Genomic DNA, 19,723 nt, shown 5'->3' on the forward strand with positions numbered 1-19,723 from the left:
TTGGGGCACCAGCCCCCCGTCACACTCAAGGCAGGGTCGATGGGGAGGTTGCGGCATCACACCCTGTCACGCACAGAGCAGGGCCAATCAGGGGGTTGGGGCGCTGCCCCCTGTCACTCACAGAGCAGGGACCATCAGGGGGGTTGGGGCTCTGTACCGTGTCACGCACAGAGCAGGGCCCATCAGGAGGTTGGGGAGCTCCCCCGAGTCAATCACAGAGAAGGGCCGATAGGGGAGTTGGGGCACCTCCCCCTGTCACACACAGAGCAGGGCGGATCAGGGGTTTGGGGCGCTGCACCCTGTCACACTCAGGGAAGGGCCGATGGGGAGGTTATGGCTCTACCCTGTCACACACAGAGCAGGGCCAATCAGGGGGTTGGTGCGCCGCACCCTGTCACACACAGAGCCGCAGGGCGATCAGGGGGTTGGGGAGCTCCCCCCTATCAGGCACAGAGCAGGGCTGATCAGGGGTTTGGGGCGCCTTCCCCTGTCACGAACAGAGCAGGGCGGATAGGGAGGTTGTGGCCCCACCCCCTGTCACACACAGGGCCGCAGGGCGATCAGGGGGTTTGGGCGCTGCCCCCTGTCACGCTGATCCTGGTGCCCGGAGGCCTCGTGGCTCCGCTGATCCCGGTGCTGGGAGGCATATTACCCTTTTACTATATAGGATAGAGGCCTGGTGCATGGGTGGGGGCCGGCTGGTTTGCCCTGAAGGGTGTCCTGGATCAGGGTGGGTGTCCCGCTTGGGTGCCTGGCCAGCCTGAGTGAGGGGCTGATGGCTATTTGCAGCTGGTCACACCCCCTTCAGGGTGGGGGTCCCCAGTGGGGTGCCTGGCCAGTCTGGGTGAGGGGCTGAGGGCTGTTTTCAGGCTGGTGGGTGACTGAAGCTCCCAACCGCTCCTTTTTTTCTTTTCTTTTCTTTTTTTTTATTCTGGGCCAGCTTTAGCTCTGAGGCTTGGCTCCAGCTCTAAGGCCTCAGCTGCTGAAAGCAGGTATCTGGTTTCTTTGGTTTCTATAATCGAAACACTGTTTCAACTCCACCTCTGAGATCCTGGCTGCCTGAAAGCAGGTTTCTGGGGTTTTGTTTAGCTTCTGTATTTGTAACAATGTTTCAAACTGCAAGCTCAGAGGCCGGCAAGGTAGGCAGGGAACATTGGCTTCCTCCGTCACTGAAGCAAGCAAGCCTCATATTCGCTTCAAGCTGCCTGGCTGCCGGTCGCCATCTTTGCTAGCAGTTAATTTGCATATCACCCTGATTAGCCAATGGGAAGGGTAGTGGTGGTACGGCTAATTACCATGTTTCTCTTTTATTGGATAGGATAGAGGCCTGGTGCATGGGTGGGGTCCGGCTGGTTGGCCCTGAAGGGTGTCCCAGATCAGGGTGGGGATTCCCTTGGGATGTGGGGCAGTCTGAGCGAGGGGCCTTTGGTGGTTTGCAGGCTGGCCATGCCCCTACGGAGTGAGAGTCCTTGCTGGGGTGGTGTGGCCAGCCTGGCTGAGCGGCTGAGGGCTGTTTTCAGGCTGACCACCGCCCCTTCAGGGTGGGGGTCCCCACTGGGGTGCCTGGTCAGCCTGGGTGAGGGGCTGAGGGCTGTTTGCAGGCTGGCCATGGCCCTGGGCAACCCAGGCTCCCAGACCCTCCTTGAGCAGAGTCCACAGCGGCTGGAAGCAGGTATCTGGGATTTATTTATCTTCTATAATTGAAACTTTGTAGCCTTGAGCAGAGCCCACAGCCCACCAGGCAGGCAGGAAGCTTGGCTTTTTCCATCGCCAGGGGCAACCCAAGCCTCCTGTTTGCTCCAGCTCCGTGGCCACCACCATCTTGGTTGGGTTTATTTGCATACTCGCTTCTGATTGGCTGGTGGGCATGGCTGGTGGGTGTGGGTGTGAGTGTAGTGGAGGTACAGTCAATTTGCATGTTTCTCTTTTATTAGATAAGATTATAGTGGTCCAGGTAGTAGATGAATTAGAATAAAGAGGTGGAAAGTTGAGAATGGGTTAGAATCTGGATATAGTCAGAAGGAAAAGACAGACAAGGCTTATGGACAGATTAGATAAAAGGTGGAAAGTGGAAAGAAATATAAAATGAATCCAAGAGGCTTGGCTGGAACAATAAGAAAACTGAAGGTACTGAGAAGAGAATCCAAAAAGCACAACATCATTTTTTCCCCACAAACATCTTACTTATCACAAGATTTTTCATAAAATTTAAATTAGAATTGGAAAATGAACGTCTATATGACATATCATTTATTTATTATCTTTATTAATAATAATGAGAAGAGAAAACAAAACTTTTTTTTTCCTGAAAAGAGCAAAACTTTCTCTCTAAAACAAAGGTATGAGTAGCAGGGTTAGTCTCTGAGAATGGGTCTCCATACTTGGTCCACATGGAATGTTTCAGTAAATTCTAGCTCAGAGAGCATTTTTATCTTAATTCCTGTGTTATAAACTGGAGGGATCCCAATATTCTTAGAGAGTCATGGGTGCATCATGGTAATAATGTGTGTGAATGTTTTTTGAGGTTTTGAATCTTCAGTCAGCCTAGTGCCATAAAGACAATAAGTGAGAAAGGGCTGACAGAACCAGTGAATGTGAAGGCATCTCAAGTTGGTAACATAGCTGATAACTGTTACCAGAGTGGGATTGGGTGGAGCAAACTACACTCATTTTATGAGAGAAGCAATTGCCACTAATATTTTTAAACGAATAAAATATCAATATTAAAATATATTCAGAATCTTCATTTTTACCAGTGCTTCATACCTACAGATGGGATTTAAAAAAAAACACACAGGGACAATCATAAAGCAAATCCAAAAATTAGATTAAAAAAAATTGAATGTGAGCCTGGTAGACATACAAAGCTGGTTTCTCTGTCTATGTCCTATTTGATGTCCTCAACTCTGAATTAATTTCCCTTTTGTATGACTACTTTATTGTCTTTTTTGGGATCCACCTTAAAAGTGACTTCCCATTTCAATCCTACAACCAAAACCTCATTCTACCCACTACTGTACACCGTGACTCTTCACATCTGCCTTAATTTTGACAGTTCTCGTGATGCAGCATATTTATTTCAGGTGTCTGTCTTAATAGAGTTTTCAAAGTGAGCTTCCTTTACAGCAATGCTTTCACCAACAGACCAACTGTTACTGACATCTTGGCCTTCGGAAACCTGTTTTGGGAGTGTTCTTTCACTCTTGCACTAGAGAAGAGAAATAATTTGGAAGCATTGTTAGCACCCTCCTGGATCCATTTGTCCTACACGCACTTCAGCTTTATAAAACAGATTTTAAATGACTGTTTCAAATCACCAAAATTTTTCAGTAAATGTAAACATTCATTTTTTTTTTCTGAGTTGGAAACATTTCAAAGAATTCATAGTTTGTGTATATAACAGATGGTTCAATTTGGTCTACAGAGTTCAGTGTATCTAGGGGTAATTGGTCTTGAAAAGCAAGGTAATAGGACTGAATTGCAACTGAGTATTACACATAAATAAAACATACCTGTAAAACTGTTCAAAGCGGTACTTAATTGTTCCACCTGGACTAGCACACAACAGTTGAAAGTGTTCTGATAGCACCATGTGTCTCCTAACTCACTTAACATTGGCTTTTTGCAGCTTCAGATCATATTTGTGCAAACGCAACCAAGGTTCAGAACTAACACAATTTTCCACAACTTTCTAGTGAACAAATGAAAGAAGGCAACTCACAGCTAGACAGTTTAAAGACACAGAAAGTCAATTAGCTGCATCATCTTATTGCTACCTTCATTATAAGAAATAACAATGAGAGATTGCTTTATGCTTATATAGTTCCTTTTATTGTTTTTGGTACTCTCATACCAGCGGATATACAATTTACAGCTTCAAATGGTGGATTTTTGTCAAAGGTTAAAACAGACTAATACCAATAGAATCACATAGTCAAGATACTCAGGATCAATGAATAACTAAAAATTTTATGAGGATTTTAGTTGCTTTTTGAGTGCATTATTGAATCTGAAACTTGTAATAGTCCTGTGAGATAGGCTAGATTTTGCCTGCTTTTAATAGATGGACAGTTAAATCTCAGAGATGTCATCTACCTAATGTCACCCAGTACTCGTTGGCAGATCAAACTTTAAACTTCATAGATTTTTATTCCAAATACAATTCTCAGTCCAGACCTCACTGACTTCTCAAAATAAAATAAAAATAGTAATAATTTCAAATAGTAAGATAAAATCCTCTTTCTTTTCTCAGTAGTTGAAGAGAATTTTGTGGTTTAACCAGTCTAGGAAGTACAATGAAACATTAATGAATGAACTATGAGAGAAGTATTAGAAATAGTGAAAATGGTGAAAACATTATGAAGTGATCTTTAGAAGAAAGTTGAGTGCAAAATCTAAAAGTATTATGCTACATTTGTCAGATGAGTTATTTCAATTCATATGTAGGAGATTAACTTCACTCACTTCCAGGTTCACAGCCACAACTCATGATCAATTATCAGCCAAGTGGGAGCCTTTGATCCTTCGATGGAAAGTGTGTCTATTGTTCTCAAAAAAGGCTGTGTGAGAACAGTGTGCAGTGAAACAGGCAGCAGCCAGAGATTCATCTGGGCCTGGGTTCCTTCCAATCCTGTCTTCTCTTCTTAGCAACTTAGTAAACTTGGCCCAATCATTACTTAAACAATATTGCCTCTCATTTTTCTCAACTATAAATCAAAAATAATAGTACCCACCTAAAACAATTGCTTTGAATACGAAGATGATATGTGTAAAGGTTAAGAACAATGTCTGGCACAGAACAAGCAATGATAGTTGCAGTTGTTGACTTTGTATGCAAAATAGAAATATCAGACTGTAGTAGGGAAGCTGGCACAATCAGGTTTTAAGGGTGTCACGATTTGTTTTTAAAAAGAAAGGAAAGGAAAGAGATGCAGATGTGGGGAGTACAGGCTGTAGATAATAATAGTAATGAATGAATGAATGAATGAATGAGGCAACACCTTGACCCTGAGACCTTTAAAGGCAGAGAGAAAAAAATAACACGAGAAAGCAGAATTCTTGCCTGGAAGGCATATAAAAAATTAAAAGTTAATTTGAGGGATATATACCTTCCTTGCCCTTTTAGAGACCATTTTATGGGAGGAATTCCTAATGATAAAATGTAGACGGTACATGTATCTGCATAAGCACATATGCATACAGGTTTCCTGGTTAATGTTCACACTACCTGCACAGCTTTCTCAAGAACCTGTTCCTGCCTACAACTTCTCTTCTCAACTTCTAGCTATTCTGTTTATTTTTATCATTAACTACCTACATAGTAAAAACAATGACATCAGATTAATGTAAAAGATTAATCCAAGAATCAAATTGTAAAGTATTACCAACATTATTTTTTAAACGTGAAATTCTAAATTAATTATATCTATTACAGAACTATCTCCAGAAATTGAAATTGTCTTCTTCTTTTAATATCAGCCTCTGGTACAGATGATGGCTAAAAAAAGAATCGCGAAATACTGCACTTTTTAAAAATGCTCTTGATAATTCATGTGAAGGATGTGAATCAAGGTCAGTGCTACCTATTCATTTGTAAGTACTACAGTTTCAATTAATTATCACTGCCATTCAAAAGATGATTTTTATCATTGGAAAAGCTACCATTGGATCATTATAAGAAAATCAAGTCTTTATTCAGGTGAAATGCAACTTTGTTCAATTACAAAGACCCATAAAACAGTTTTTCAAATAAAGCATATTCTCATTCCATACACAGTGAAGTACAATTAAGCTTAGTCCCTCATCCACAGCATCTACATTTATTTATTTATTTTTTTAAAATATATTTCATTGATTTTTTTTACAGAGAGGAAGGGAGAGAGATAGAGAGTTAGAAACATCGATGAGAGAGAAACATCGATCAGCTGCCTCCTGCACATCTCCCACTGGGGATGTGCCCGCAACCCAGGTACATGACCTTGACCGGAATCGAACCCTGGACCCCTCAGTCCACAGGCTGACGCTCTATCCACTGAGCCAAACTGGTTTTGGCCACAGCATCTACATTTAAAAGCTCAACTCTGAATGAGACTTCTCTTTCTCATTCTTCTCCACTTCATCCCTCCTCCTTCTAGATTTTGACCTCTGGGTTTTGGAACCATGCAAGATATATTGAGATCTTTTATCTAATGTCATATTTTGCAATTCATTTTTTTTCTGATCTCATCTAGTTAAAATAGATTAGTACTTATAGATATTAAGTTACAAAGTCCAGGTCAGTGCACTAAGATATTTCAAATCAAAGCAGGCAGCTAAATCTTTATTTTCTATCTACACTAATAAAAGAGAAACATGGTAATTGGCGTACGACCGCTACCCTTCCCATTGGCTAATCAGCGTATCCTTATGCAAATTAACTGTCAGCCAAGATGGCGGCCAGAAGCCATGCACTGAAGCGAGCAGGGAGGCTTGCTTCCTCCAGGGACTGCAGACTCCAAAGTTCCCCGCCTCACTTGCTGGCCTCTCAACTGCAACTCTAAGCAACTTATTACTATGTTGCAAATAAGAAACTAAACAAAACCAGCTTTCAGTCAGCCCCGGATCGCAACATTGTATCCATGTTTTCAGCAGCGAGGCCTCAGAGCTAAAGCTGGCCCAGAATAAAAAAAAAAAAAAAAAAGAAAACAAGGAGAGGTTGGGAGCTTTTAGTCAACTGCCAGAGGGAAAACAGCCCTCAGCCCCCCAGCCAGCCTGGCTAGGTACCCCAGTGGGGACCCCCACCCTGATCCAGGACACCCTTCAGGACAAACCAGCCGGCCCCCACCCGTGCACCAGGCCTCTATTCTATATAGTAAAAGGGTTATATGCCTCCCGGCACCGGGATCAGCGGAGCAGCGAGGCTCCCAGCACCGGGATCAGCATGACAGGGGGCAGCGCCCAAACCCCCTGATCAGCCCTGCTCTGTGCCTGATAGGGGGGGAGCTTCCCAATCCCCCGATTGCCCTGCGGCTCTGTGTGTGACAGGGTGCAGCGCACCAACCCCCTGATCGGCCCTGCTCTGTGTGTGACAGGGTAGAACCATAACCTCTCCATCGGCCCTGCCCTGAGTGTGACAGTGGCGGCGCCTCAACCCCCTGATTGGCCCTGCTCTGTGGGTGACAGGGGGAGGTGCCCCAACTCCCCTATCAGCCCTACTCTGTGAGTGACACGGGGGAGCTCCTCAACCTCCTGATCGGCCCTGCTCTGTGGGTGATAGAGGGTGGCGCCCCAACCCCCCTCCATGGGCCTTGCTCTGTGTGTGACAGGGTAGAGTCATAACCTCCCCATTGGCCCTGCCCTGAGTGTGACAGGGTGCAGTGCCCCAACCCCCTGATCCGCCCTGCTCTGTGTGTGACAGGGGGAGGTGCCCCAACTCCCCTATCAGCCCTACTCTGTGAGTGACAGGGGGGAGCTCCTCAACCTCCTGATTGGCCCTGCTCTGTGCATGACAGGGGGGAGCTCCCCAACCCCCTGATCGGCCCTGCTCTGTGAGTGACAGGGAGCAGCGCCCCAGCCCTCTGATTGGCCCTGCTCTGTGAGTGACAGAGGGCAGCACCCCAACCCCCTGATCGGCCCTGCTCTTTGCGTGACGGGGGTGGCACCGCAACCTCCCCATCGACTCTGCCTTGAGCGTAACAGGGGGCGGTGCCCCAACCCCCCAATCAGTCTACCCTGAGCGTGACTGAGGGTGGCATTGCAACCTCCCAATCCGCCCTGCTCTGTGCATGATGGGGCGGTGCCCCAACTCCCCAATCGGCCCTGCTCTGAGCCTGACCAGGGGCTGCACTTAGGGATTGGGCCTGCCCTCTGCCACCCGGGAGCAGGCCTAAGCCAGCAGGTCTTATCTCCCGAGGGGTCCCAGACTGTGAGAGGGCACAGGCCGGGCTGGGGGATCCCCCCCCCGCCCCGAGTGCACAAATTTTTGTGCACCGGGCCTCTAGTATATATATAAAAGCCTAAGCGACCATTGCAACAGAAAGACTGGAAAGATCAGTCGCTATGACATGCACTGACCACCAGGGGGGCAGATGCTCAACACAGGAGCTGCCTCCAGCCTGCAGGCCCTGATCACCGATGGGTCCTGCAGGCCAACCTCCTGGTCCCTCCCCGCACCCGGGCCCCCAGACTAGGATGGGGAACCAGGGGTGGGTGGCAGCAGACACAACCCCTTTCCCAAGGGTGCTGATGGCTGGCTCCCTCTTCGGGGATGGCGGCCAACCTCCTGGTCCCCCTCTGTTCTTCCCCCTGGCTGGCTAGCCCTGACTGCCCCTTCCCCCACCTGTTGTGGTGGCAGTTGCCTCCCCACCCCCTGGCCAACAGGCCCCAATTACCTGATTGGAGCTGGGCCCCAGGCTGGAACAGGGAACTGGGAGTGGGTGGTGGCAGACTAGGGTGGTGAGGGAAGGAGAAGGGGGGAGGGGGAAAACTGATTGGCCCTTATTGCTGGCCAGGCCTAGGGATCCCAGCGATGCATGAATTTTGTGCGCCAGGCCTCTAGTATTTAAATAATTATTTAAAGATTGCATCACAGGCATCTTGAGAGTTTATTTAGTTTATCTCTTGCATCTTAGGCAAAATTATTGTAGTAGTTAAGCAAATATTCAAGTTTTACATAGAATTTAATAAAATCTTCACATCTGCACATCAGCTTCAACATAACTTATGAATATAGTTTTATCCTTCACATATGATATCTCTGAAATTTTATTTCCTAAAAACTTTCATCAAACAAATGACAGTATGAAATATCTTTTTTAATTTAACTGGATACAAAGACTATGGCATTTTGTTGAATTTATTTCTTTAATGTGGATGAAGATAACATCTGTGCATGCTGACACATTTTTTGAGTAGTCAGTCTAATCAACACCTTTTAAAATTAAAATAAAATTTAGTCATCAAATAAAATAAAATCTAAATTGCCTAGAAAACTCTGGACTTACAGGTGACTAGCCAACAGGTCATATACGAATTTCATATTCAGCTTTTTAAAGTTGTAAATTGAAGAAAACTAATTCAAATTACTTGAGGAAAATTTGTTACTCTGTTTATGTCAAAAGCTGTGAGCAAGACAACTTAATAGAAATTGGATGCATTGCTATATTGCTGCAAGCTACTTTAGTTACAAAGCTGAGCAGATATTTAATTATAAGTTCTAATATGAATATTCTCATGACACAAGGAAATTATAACTTAAAAAAATTCAGACATATTAAGGAATTAAGGGATAATAGGAAACAAAAGCAAGGATTCTTCAAAAATATGACTTTTTACCTCATAATTAACAAAAATATAGATCTAATCAAATATTTTATATGAAGGTATTAAATGTTTGTTAAGCCACTAAACAGTATATCCTTTGGGAAGATAATGAACAAATTTATTAACATTTCTATGTTATAGCCTCTATGGATATAATAGTGTTCCACATGATGTAAGCTGGCCTCAGTGATGAGCTGCAATTCTCCTGCTAGAGCTAAAGAGAGGAGAGCACTGTTAGATGACACAGGAGGAGGGTATACAAGCTGCTCAGGAAGGAAGCTGCTTCTTCGGCAGCTAAAGGGGAGCCCAGTCAAGCCCTTGTGACTGCCCCAGGTAGCTGCTCACTCTCCAGAACTGAGCACTACTGCCCAATGGAAGCACTGAGGAGAAACAAAATTTTATTAGTTCTGATTTTTTTCAAAAAACAAATTGTTATTCATGATAATTAATGGGTAACATTAAAATTTAGTGTATTGCATGTTTAATACTCCAGGACTTAATGATAGCTGTTGCAAGTCCTGCACAGGAAGAGCATCCTATATAATAAAAGTATAATATGCAAATTGACTGAATGGCAGAACAACCAGTTGGTGGGGGTGGGGCTGGCAAGCAGGCAATGCCAGGCCAGCCAAGGCAGGTGCCAGCAGACAGAGGGAGGGGACAATGATGGGGGGGGGGGGGGCGGCAGCAAATAGTGGTAGTACAATCGTGGTGGAGCTGGGCTGCGCCAGCTGGTGCCAGCCCCTGATCAGCCCGCCCGGTTGCCTCCTGCAGAGGGAGGTCAGACTGCAGCTCCCTACAGGGAGCGAGCGAGCCTAAACCATCAGTAGGACATCCCCTGAGGGCTCCCAGACTGTGAAAGGGCGCAGGCCAGGCTAAGGGACCGCCCCCCCACCGGCCCAAGTGCACGGATTTTTGTGCACTGGGCCTCTAGTCCTTTATAAAGGAGAATGACATGGACAGAGCAGTCAAAGTGAATAATGCAAGGGAGTAATGTTAATGCCCAAGGTAATCAAATCCTGGCAGATAAAACTGAGTCAGCCCATGAAAGCAACAAATAATAGCAATAAACAAAACTCCACAAAAAACCCACAAAAATCTCCAGATAAAGAAGCTGTTAGTGCAACTAACAAGTTGTCCCAAAGGTCTCTTTAAAAGAATAATGTGTGGTAAGAGAGAGGAGATTTATTTTTATTTTTTAATGAATTTAGTGGGGTGACATTGGTTAATAAAATTTTATAGGTTTCAGGTATACAATTTTGCAGTACATCATCTGTATATTTTACTGTGTGTTTGCCACCAAGTCAAGTCTCCTTCCATCACCATTTTTCCACCTTTACCATCTCCTATCTCTTCCTCACCCTCCCTTCCCTCTGGCAATCACCATACTATTCCCTGTGTCCATAGTCTTTCTGTTTTGTTCATTACTAATCCCTTCATCCTTCTTACCCAGCCCCCAACTCCTAACCCTCTGACAGCTGTTAATCTGTTATCTGTATCTCTGAGTCTGTTCCCACTGTGTTATTTTGTTTTGTTCATTAGATTCCACAGATAACTAGTAAGTGAAATTATATGGCCTTTCTCTGACTGGCTTATTTCACTTAGCATAGTACTCTCCAGGTCCAACCATGCTGTCACAAAGGTAAGATTTCCTTCTTCTTTATGACTGTGTAGTATTCCACTGTATAAATGTACCACAGTTTTTTTATCCATTCATCTACTGATGGACACTTGGGCAGCTTCCAAAACTTGGATATTGTAAATTATGCTGCAAGGAACATAGGGGTGCATATATTCTTTCTGATTGGTAGTTTGGATTTTTTTGGATATGTTGCCAGAAGTGGAATTGCTGGGTCATAAGGCAGTTCCATTTTTAATTTTCTGAGGTAGTTCCAGGCAGCTTTCCAAGGTGGCTGTAATAATCTGTGTTCTTACCAGCAGTACAAGGAGGGTCCCCTTTTTCCTCAGCAGCATTTGTTTGTTGATTTATTTCTGGTAGCCATTCTGGCGGGTGTGAGGTGATATCTCATCATGGTTTTAATTTGCATTTCTCTGATGATTAGTGATGAGGAGCATAATTTCACATGTCTATAGGCCATCTGTGTGTCCTCTTTGGAGAAGTGTCTATTTAGGTCCTTTATCCATTTCTTAATTGGATTGTTTGTTTTTTGGTGCTGAGTTTTATAAGTTCCTTATATATTTTGGATATTAAGTCCTTATTAGATGTATCTGTGAATATGTTCTCCCATCCAGTGGGTTGTCTTTTCGATTTGCTGATGGTTTTTTGTTGTTATTGTTTTATATTTTTATTTTTTTTGCTATGAGGAGCTTTTTTACTTTGATGTCTCATTTGTTCATTTTTACTTTTGTTTCCCTTGCCTGAGGCGATATATCAGAAAAAAAGATTGCTATGAGAAATGTCTGAAATTTTCCTGCTTATGCTTTCTAGGATTTTTATCATTTAGAGCCTAACACTGAACTTTTTAATGCAGTTTGAGTTTATTCTTGTGAGAAGCTTTCATAAGAGAAGAAGGGACTGCACTTGGAGCTTGCAAAGCCCAAAACTAGAGTGCTGTTTACCAATGGACACTTGAAGGAAACGAAATGGTTGCATTTTCCTTAATCCATAATTTAGAGTAAATAACTTTTAGCATGGTTAAATGTTTCAAATATCATTTATGTTATTATACAAGTAACTTTGAATTCAATTCAATTGCTTGAATTGAATTGAAAAATGATCTGTGCATTCTTTTTCAAATAGATAATATTCAAGATTTCTATGCTTCTCTCTGCTTCACCTTCTCCATGTTTACACAGTCATTCTTTTAAAATTTTGTGTAAAAATCTTTCTTCTCAGCCTTGACATTTATCTACCTTTCTGCCATGTTCTCTGATACCACACTAACATGTAAATTTCAAATTTTTAATGTGCTCTTTATTTTCAACTTAAAAACACATAAAATCAGTATGAAGCTTACTGTATTCTAAATAGATCTTTTATAATGCTCTTTGCTTTCTAAATATAAATAATTTTAAAAAGAAGAAGCATTTTACCTAATTAAGACATTTTAAAAACTTTACAGGTGATTTACTTGATCCTATTAACTCTGCAAAAAGTGCTGAAAATCCTGTAGTAGGTTCAAGCTGGCATGACCTGCTTTTCTCTTTTTCTTTTTTATCTTCATGTGAGGATATTTTGCCATTGATTTTTAGAAAGAGTGGAAGAGAGAGGGGATGACAGAAAGAAATATCCATGTGAGAGAAATACATTGATTGGTTGCCTAATGCATGAGCCCTGGCCAGTGCCTGGGCCGGGGAGGATCCTGAAACAGAGGTACATGCCCTTGACTGGAATCAAACCTGGGACCCTTTGGTCCACAGTTCAATGCTCTCTCTCTATCCACTGATCCAAACCAGCTAAGGCTACTTTTTTTTACTATTCTATTTCTACTGCACCATCCACCTGTTAGACATCTGTGCACAAATTGAGAGCTGTCCAGAATTTTAAAACTACCTGATTTTGGTAAATAACCTGGAATGTATATTCTCTGGTTGACACTTTAGATTCTGTGTGACCGGCAACTTTTTTTCATATTACTAGAAGATCCTCTTTTGACTTTAAAAAAAAGTGTGTTTGATGACAAAAAAGAAACTGTACACTTTGTAAGCCATGGAAGATTATCCAGATGGTAAATGACACTGAGTGTTTTATCAGCAGATTGCGTTTCCTCTGACTGAAGGCCAATACAAAGCACTTTGAGGATACGAGGTATGAATTGGGGGAGGGCTGGGAAGGCAGACTGCCAGTGAGTAAGCACTCGAGGACTTTTCACCCAGAACAGCTCATCAGTAAAGGACGTTTTGATGATCCTCTCATAAATGTTCGACATCGCTTTAAATATTGGAAATGTACCGAGCACAAATTAAAATCAATAGATGAAAATTGAATTGCATAAAGGAAATGTACAAAGCATTTAGAAAAAGTTATTCTATTGCAGATATGCATTACATTTCAGATGACAATGCAGAAATTCCCCAAAGCAGTTTCAGTTTTATGTTTTTATCATCAACTGCTTTAATTTCCAGTCTTCAGTTTTTTTAAAAAAATTAATAGAGAACAATTTAATTTTTATGACCCTATGGGAACTGCTGGCTGTCACTTCTCAAACTACAGAAATTTGAATCATTATCTGCATTGTCTGATAACCTTCTTCCCTGTGTATCTTCACATGGCCTTCTGATAAGAATACTAGACACAGGACTTAGGGCCCGCCCTAAACCAGTATGACCACATGCTAACAAATTGCAATTGCATTATTTTTCCAAATAATGTCACTTGGGTGGGCATAAATTTGGGAGAAACAATATTCAACCCCGCATACTATCTCACTACATTTTAAATTATACAAGGACAGAAATAGGGTAGGTTTGGGGTCAATATGGCATTCCTATCACCCATCTGTATGGATACTCAATAAATATACTATAATGAAAAACACACATTCCAACTTTGATTATAAATATGTTGTAGCATGTGTGGCTACAGTAAGCAGGCAGAATATGAATCTTTCAGTATAGTAATTTCTTATTGATAACAATTACTGAACAACTTCATTCTAATGTTCTGTCATTTTGCAATTGGAACCTAAAGGGGAGGAGTGTGACCGAAATAAACTTTTCTTCTAAAAGGGAAAAGGTGATGTGTTTGCCTATTCTCCCTAGAACCGCAACTTCCTAAACTCATATTTGAAGGAGGCTGAGAGGCTATTACAGTTACTGCCTATGCAGTATGTAATGTAGGAACATTCCTCTCTCCACCATGTGAGGAAATGAGAAAACAGCTTCCTGCAACTCAGAAAGTGTTCTCACCAGGCACTGGATCTGCTGGCACCTTGATCTTGGACTTACTAGCATCCCGAACTATGAAAAATACACTTCTGTTGTTTAAGCCACCCTGTTTATAATATTCTGCTGTAACAGCCTGAACTAAGACAATTGTGCAAAGGCCTGATCCCTTTCGCCAGGGCATTAAGAAGATAAGTAATTGTAGGTCTTGAATTTTGATGCTTTAGTAGTTTTCATAAATATTATATTTTTTGTGTGTGCTAAAGCATAGGTGTAGCCAATGGACTTTTGAAGATTCGTTTAAAAGAAAACATCTTTACTTTTATCCATAAACTCTTCTTCAAATATGACCTACAATGCAAAGTTTATTTTTTGCCTATAATTATTTTGGGTCAATAACTAAATCCAATTTAACTGAATCTGTGACTACTGTTATCTCTGAAGATACCTTGGAAAGTCTGAAACAACTTTCTACAGTCTTTGTAATGAGGCTGTCCTTTTAGAGTGAGTTCTAGTGGTACAAACCATTTTTTTAAGAGTTCATTAGGTTTGAATGCAAATGGAATATGTTGGATTTAAAAATCACAATGCAATGCTATTTTATTGTTTCACATCTGTCAAATATTTTAATAAACAATTGTTCAAGACAGGCTATCACATAATAGATTCTACCAATAGCTGAAAATTTCTATTTGCTATTATTATGATTGTCAGAGTCCTTGAATACAAGAAGAGAATTTTAGTGTTGATTGCCAAAAATTCTATGCAAATTTCCAAAGTGAAAGAAAAAAATTTGTTTTAAATAGGTCTGGTATTATATAGTTGATTGAAAATTAAATTCTGAGAAGCAGTAATGTAGTCTTATTGGCTAATGAATTTTCTTAAACCGAAGTCAATTTCTTTTGGTCTTGAATTCTATTAAAATTTTCATTAATTACAAATTAATTATAAATTATCATGTCACATACAAAACCCCTGCTGTGTGGTGGTGGAGATATAGCTCTGGGATGTAGAGCTTTGTATTTCACTTTCTGCAAAATGCAGAGAAGAGAGACAGGTTTTGGTTACTTTTGTTTATGACATTTTATTGTAAAACATAGAAGTTAAAAAGAAATCAACAAAAAGAATGACAGGAAAGCCAGTATAAAAAGAAAAATAGAACATTAAAGAAACAGAATTTTTAAAAGAGAAATACACAAGACTTGCCTGACTAGAAATACAGAGAGTAAAACTAAGACAACCAGATATGGCTTCTTACCAATCAGACTTGCAAATACAGCTATAATCATAAAAGTGTAATATGCTAATTAGACTAGGCAGCTGAACGACCTTCCGGACATCCCTCCAGACATCCTTCCAGATGACCTTCCAGATGAAGCCGGGTGCCAGAGGGAAGCCGGTACCGGGCAGCCAGGGGAAGGAAGGCCTACTCTTGCACAAATTTCGTGCATCGGGCCTCTAGTAAATATTTATAAAAAGGTTGATAATACCAATTATTGGTGAGAATGTGTGATAATAGGAACCCTCATGTACCACTGGCAAGAGTATAATGGAGTGAAGTCGTGATATAATAAACCTAGCAGTATTTAGGGAAATCCTTTATATATAAATTCTGTTATACTCCTAGCTTACTCCTGGGTATGGGCACCAGAGGGAATTTTTCCCAGGTTCACGAGGGAGCTCATATGCAGCTACCACCATCATGACATTCCAGTAGCTGAGATTTAAAACCATCTAGCTATCTAGCAATAGGCAAGAGAATGAATAAAATTAGGTAGATGCATAGCATTGAGTAGATGTAGGGAAAATTATGCAAAACAATCAAATATGAAACAAGACTGATTTAAAAATTCCTCCTTTTATTATTATTTTATAAAAAGTTGAAACTGAAAATACTGCTTGGCTCTTGAAATGCTGTTTAATGTCACGAAGGACAAGTAGGTTAAAATGAAAAAAAAAAAACATATTTTCCCTCTCAGTTGGGAAAATGTTCTCTGATAGTTTAAAATTCAATATTTAGATTCACCAAAATAAAAATTTCCAAAGGTGTAACATATGCCATTTACTGTGTAATTTACTTTTTGATTGAATCTAAAAATTATTCCACAGGTAGTCAACCCACTTTGATGACTAACCTGCTGTACAAAAAGACAAATTTAGAAACAGCACATAGTCATTCATTTTAGTCCTATAAACAAGGTGAATTGGGGTATTGCAATAATTCACCTGAAATACAAAATTTCAAGTGGCTTTTCTCAAATGCATTTATGTTACCCATTGGACCAAAAGCCCCAAGTCATGTATCCCTTGGGCTAAGCAGACTCAATGATCAAAAGACTGTAGATAGCTGTGAAATTTGTGTATACAAGGTGGTCAATTTCACACTTGTACAGCTCCATTGTAAAGAAACATTATATGTGTTAAATAGTTCATTCCTCTGACATGTCACAGTAGTCAGAAGAAGCTATTCAATATATGGAAAGCAGTATTCCATATGTTATTACAAAATAACTCCAGTGTGCTGTAGGACTAGGTAAAATTGTGATGTAGGAAATGACTTCTTCTTTCAAGATTTATCTCCTCTTCCCATCTTCCCACATTCTGATGCTTGTAACACCATCCTCTTCACTTGCCCTGTTTATTGTCTTTGCTTGGTGTCTTTGATACATCTCACCCTAAAAATATAAAAACTTTAGGTCTGAGTAGGCCATGAAGAAAGCTAGAGTAGGAGCACTTGCAATTAAGAAATTGATATTTCTACTAAGGTACAGGTCCCAAGGCACATAACTGTGTGTAGATTTTGGGAAGAATTTAAGGCATGATGGTCGATGGGTCTAATTAGTTTGATGACTGCTGACAGGTGGTCTCAGAGTGGATCATTACCTTCTGGGCAATCCAGCAAAAAAAATAGCATGTCTCATAAATTAAAGGACTATGGTAATGGCAAGTTCAAGAGTAGGCAATGTACACTAGCCCAGGTCAGCAAGCTAGCAATAAACTTTTAAAAGGTCTAAGAAAAAGGGTCCAAGTCACAGGACAAGAGTTTAATGGAGAATTCCAGCACCCAGGAGTTGAGGAACTAAGGGCAGATGGCAATCTTAGAGTAGGGCTGGACAAAGAATGACAGGATAAAAATCTATTGGGCATGTATTTCAGGTAAACATTCAGTAATGTCAGGGCAGAGTGTCACCACTGCAAACCAGCTTTTTAATCAGGTAAACACAAAATATATAGTCTGGAATGCATACTGTTGCTATGAAATTTGCTGAATTATTGAATGTATAAACTCTGCATTATTGAATGTGTAAACTTGACAGGGGAAAATGCCATTAGACCTGCTTAAGTACTTGGTATTAGTGATTAGAAATGTGACAAAAGGAGGAATAATCTAGAAGCTTACTATCCAGTGTGACACTTAAAGTATTGATTTAAGTTTTCCTTTCCACATTAATCCAAGGGCACAGTTATTTCCAAAGTGCTGATTATCTTGAATTTACAGTTCTAGGTCAAAGAGGCCAGTAATGTAGACTACCAATCAGTCAGAACTTCAAAACCAATAACTGATAAGATGTTACAAGAAAATACATTTGCATTTTAATAAGAGAATAGTCAGTACTCTAGGAAATTAATTCTTAAAGTTAAAAGTATGTGCAAGTGATGAAGATATTTATGGAATCTTATCAAAGATCTCAATATGTATGTAGCATAGATAACCATCTTATTATCCTATGTGTAAAGTTAAGATTGTCACATATCTTAATCTATATATATAAAAGCCTAACCGACCATCCGACCGTTCAACCGTCCAATGAGTAACTATGACACACAATGACTACCAGGGGACAGACCATCCAACTGTTACCTATGACGCTCATTGACCACCAGGGGGCAGACACTCAATGCAGGAGCTGCTGAGCAGGGTGACACACCTGAAACCAGAGCGGAGGGAGGCCGATTCCGGGGTGCATCACCGAAGAAATGCCCTCTCACAATCCAGGCCCCCTTGGGGGATGTCGGAAAGGCAGATTTGGCCCGATCCCCACAGGCCAAGGCCAAGGGACCCCACCAGTACACAAATCTGTGCACCGGGCCTCTAGTGTATGAATAAGTACAAACAGAATTGAAGCTTTTGCTTATACTCATTTTATTACACACAAATACTAACTCTCCCAGTTTGCATTAAGCTCAGATGTCATGTGTCAGTTTATTTTTGTTGTTATTTTTACGTTGGCCATATTTAAACTAAATTGCTTCTTCAACATTATATTAATATTTAATAATATTCCTATACTATCCTATGTTATAATTGTGATTGTACCTCCAGCCAGAGCATGATCTCTTTGACCATCAAAATTTCTTTATGCAATTTTCATGAATTTCCAAGTGGTATGTTAGCATTTGTTCTCCAAAGGAAACAGACTGATTTGTGGCATTTGCCAATTTCTGAAATATAAATGTTCCCACATATTGAGTGCTTTTCATGTGCTAACCACCATGCCTTGCACGTATAATTTATCCAATAAGGATCCAGGCTGCATATATTGAGCCCGGTTTAGTTTACTGAGGAAACTAAATCTCAAGAAAAAATGCACCTCAGAAAGTCTGAGTAAACAGAATTTAAGAAAAGAATCAGCGGCAGTTTAGCACTATTATGGCTACATAAACAGTCTCCACACTTCGACTGCCTGGGTTTAAATATTGCTTCAAATATATAGGACTGGGTGCTCTTTGTAAGAGGATTTGTAAAGAGAATATTTACAGTTCTTCTATCACAGGTTTGCTGTGTGGACTGAACATGTTTATGTATTTGAAGAACCTAGCACAGCACCTAACACATAGTAAACAATCTACATCTATTGACTAATTTATTTCCCTTTAATATTATAATTAGAAAGCCATCTAGGAGTCATACACAGTAGAGATCCCCTGTTTTAATGACAAGAAGTTTGCAACCACTGGTTAGCAGGGATGAGCATTTCAAGGGAAGTTCCTTTCTGAGAGGTTGGAAAATATGCATTTTAGAAACGTATTTAATCAGAACCATGAGAGTTTTTAAAGGTGGAATATAGAATCTGCTGCTACATTAAAGATAACAAATAACAGAGACATGTATAGGAAAAAAAGTTTATTTTTTAAAAATCTGAGATCCTGAATTTATATAATCCAGGGCTGACTTGATGGGGTCCAAACTGCATTCTATTCTCTGCCATTTTAAAAATATTGTCCCTGTCTACATAGTCTAAGGTGGCTCGCTACCAAATCCAAAACAGAGACGCTCCTAGGGGTCCAGTGAAGAGCACTAGTAAAAATAAGGCAGGATGGAGAGGTGTATAAATTAGCTTCACTCATACCTCTTTGGTAAAAATGAAATTATATGGCCACTTCTATGGTTGCAAACTAGCCTGAGATATATATATGGAATTTATTCAGGGACAGTGGTGTTCAGCTAAAATGCAAGGCTTCTAAATCTAAGGAAAGAAGAGGAGAATGAATATGAAGGTAGAGGTCTTTGCCAGATGAGCTAATCATCAGGGATGCCTTCCTTTTGCTCATGGACAGGTGGGTCAGGTTGGGGTCC

This window comes from Myotis yumanensis, unplaced genomic scaffold (assembly GCF_028538775.1).
Source record: "Myotis yumanensis isolate MYYU_CA2020_CCGP unplaced genomic scaffold, mMyoYum1.0.hap1 SCAF_1, whole genome shotgun sequence".
Classification (NCBI taxonomy): Eukaryota; Metazoa; Chordata; class Mammalia; order Chiroptera; family Vespertilionidae; genus Myotis; species Myotis yumanensis.